The 3,175-nt window shown below is 33.8% G+C and overlaps 1 long non-coding RNA gene across 1 annotated transcript; it reads left to right on the top strand.

Moving 5' to 3' along the window:
• Nucleotides 214-2,426, top strand: LOC108663089. Its single transcript, XR_001929015.1, has 3 exons — nt 214-252; nt 935-1,015; nt 2,384-2,426. It is a non-coding gene; the product is annotated as an uncharacterized LOC108663089 (long non-coding RNA).

A 3,175-nucleotide genomic window follows, 5' to 3' on the forward strand; every position in this document is an offset into this window, starting at 1 on the left:
AATTGAAGGATTTTATGTGATGGAGAAAGAAAGCTTAATAGTTAAGAATTTAAAAATGGACCAATGGTAAGGTGACAAGTGTCAAGCTTTTATTTCTTTATTATTTTCCTTATAAATTAGCACAAAACCAGCCCATTTCTCTTCATTATGGCCGGCCAAAGCAAGAACAAAGGAAGAAAAGGAAGAACAAAACCCTAGGTGGAAAAATTCAAGGGAAAAGTGTGAAAATTCAAGGAAACAAGAAAAAAAAAGGTAAGATTTTTCAATTAAGCTTGAGATCTTTGTTTCTTAAGCATTTTTTCTTATTTTCCATGGTTGAATCACATGATTTCATGATGAATCTCTTTCTGGCCGAACACTTAGAAAGAGATTTTGATGGTTGATTTGGTTAGATTTCAATGTATTTTAGTGTTTTTAGTTAGTTAGTGATGTGCAGCATGAAAATCAAGCAAGAAAAATTCATGTTCTTCCATCACCCATCATTGGCCGAATTCTCCATGTAGAATATTGATGATGATTTTGATTTTATTTCAAGTGATTTGGTTAGGAATTAGTGATTTATGGTGTAAGAATCAAGCTTGAAAAATTATAGTGTTGATGCACCCACCATGGCTGAATTTTCCAAGAGAATATGTGAGGATGATTTTGCCATATTTCAAGTTATTTAATTTGTGTTTGATGATTTGGAGTATTGGGAGAAAAATGGAATTATTTGGAGTTGAATTGGACGTATTGGCCAATTAATCGGGTGATAGATCGAATTAGGCCAATACCGTTTTATTTAGGTACACAATTGAATTTGTGTAGAACACCGTGTTTAGGCGATAATCCGAACAATTTACATCCCATTTCATGCATTAGTATAAAAGCCTGAATTGGTTTTACAACAGTTTAGCACAAATGTAGTAAATGGCTTATTGTGCATTATGCCTAGGTGGTGAGCTTTTTGGCAAAAGTAAAGAGTTAGTACCCAAGGATCAAGAGTTGGAGTACTCGGAATTCGACTCCCGAAATAGTGAGTAACCTTACTATCATCTTAATTATCTAAAGTGGTTTTTATCCGATTTTGTGATTTTATGAAAAATGAGTTAAATGGTAAATCTTTGTGTTTTGTAATTAAAATGTGATTTAATGAAATGATTTTATAACATTCTCTTGAATGAAATGATGGTTTGAAAATAGAGTAATTGGAGACTATTTTCATGTGTTGTAAATTCATGGTTTGAATCGAATGGCTTGTGACAATATTTACATGAATGGTTGAATTGGTATTTGTGTTGAAATGTATGAACTGTTGATTTGCCTTGAGAGGCTATAAAATAAAATAATTGCCATGTCATGCTATGGAATTTTATTGAATTGGTGGGTTATAATTGGTCGTTGCAGTGGACAGGTTCCGTGGACTAGCCTATTAGAGGGGCACGGTAACCCTATTATATTCATACCTCAATATGAGAGGCGCGGTTGGATAACTCCTGAGGTTAAAACTTTAGAGTTCACTTCACGCCAAACCACCATGTGAGGGTGAACTCAGCCAACGCTAAGGAACGACTATGTTTTCAAAATAAAAACATGATTTATGCGTACATGACTTTTTAACAGCCTTGGCAGACTCGGTTGGGATAGCCCTCAGCCAAGGTATCCTTGGTAACTGAGTATGAGAATGATTTTGGCACGAGCCAAACTTTTCAGGAAATCATAAGCCTCATTGTTTATTTGGGTGAGATGAATCTATTTTATCTTATTAAAATGAGTTCGAAATGCTGAGAATCATTTTTATGCTAATCTATTTTATCTGTCTCCATTTACTCAGCTTTAGATATTTTAGATGATATTTGTTTACTCACTGGGATTATATAATCTCACCACCCTCCTTTCCACCCATTTTAGGCTCAGGATAGTCGGTAGATAGCTCACTTTGTTGAGGGCTACAGTTAGACTAGCATCCTCAAAAACTGTAGGTTTACCGCTTTTGATACTTTTGGTCGTTCTGGGCCCACGTGTCACTGTAAATGAAATTTTATACTTTGGTTATATGTATTACAGTATGTATGAATTTATTGAGCTTTTACGCTACAAAAAAATTATTTACCAGTAACTCTATAAATATTGTTTTATAAGAAAATAGAATATTTTATTGAATATTTTTATTATATTCAAATAGTTATAATTTCACTTTAAAGGAATGTTTTAGATATCTAAATTTATTTCTGAACATGAAATATGTGCTTTTCACTCAAATACTACATTTTTAGTCGGGTTCAGAATTTTTGAGGAAAAATGACCAAAATGCCCCTGTGAGACAAATTATTTTTCTATTGTTTTGATTTGGAAATAGTTTATAATCTCTCAAAACATGATATTTAACAACTGTCGCTCACAGGGGAGGTGAGAAAAACTGATATAAAAGCCTTGCAAGGTTTCGGTTGGCATTTCGAGCGATGAATGTCTATCGAGACATCGAGGCGGTTGTCACGGGCTCGAGGAGAGTACCGGGTTGTGATAGCATCAGTAGTGACCTCTACAACTCTTCTCAAAGCTCCCAATGATAAGTTTCGTTAAGACTCAAAAATGGTTTCATCAATAGCATTTGTGACCTTAAAGTTGAGTATGACTCAGTAAAGCCATTAAGGAAATGAAACACACAATCTTTATGATACACATCAGCAAACTTCTTGTAGCAATTATTGCATAATCCGCATTCACAATATGGAATGCACAATTCTTCCCACAATGTCTTTAACTCAGTAAAATAAGCTACTACTGATCTAGTGTCTTGAGTGATAACACAAGGAGCAAATTGAAGATTGCTAATTTGTGAATCATCCGGTTAGCTAAACCTTTTTTTCAAGGATTCCTAGATTTCATATGCTAAGTTGATACAAAAGACAGAAGCTCTATTTTGAGTTAGAGATTCCAACAACAATGCAACAATTAAATTATTGCACTTGGTTTAATAAGCAAAAAACTGATATGTAGGCTTCGATTGTTTTACAATACCATTATTAAATCCAGATGTGTTTCGAATTGAAAGAGCCTAAAGAAAAGACCAATTCCAAGCTGTATAGTTTGTATTGAAGAGTTTAGGATTTATCAGCACCAATCCATGATGATTGGAGTAATGGATATAATAAGGTGAATGTTGATCTTTCACGTGAGAAATTGAGGTTTTTGT

The sequence above is a fragment of the Theobroma cacao genome, chromosome 8, assembly GCF_000208745.1.
Source record: "Theobroma cacao cultivar B97-61/B2 chromosome 8, Criollo_cocoa_genome_V2, whole genome shotgun sequence".
In the NCBI taxonomy this organism is placed as follows: Eukaryota; Viridiplantae; Streptophyta; class Magnoliopsida; order Malvales; family Malvaceae; genus Theobroma; species Theobroma cacao.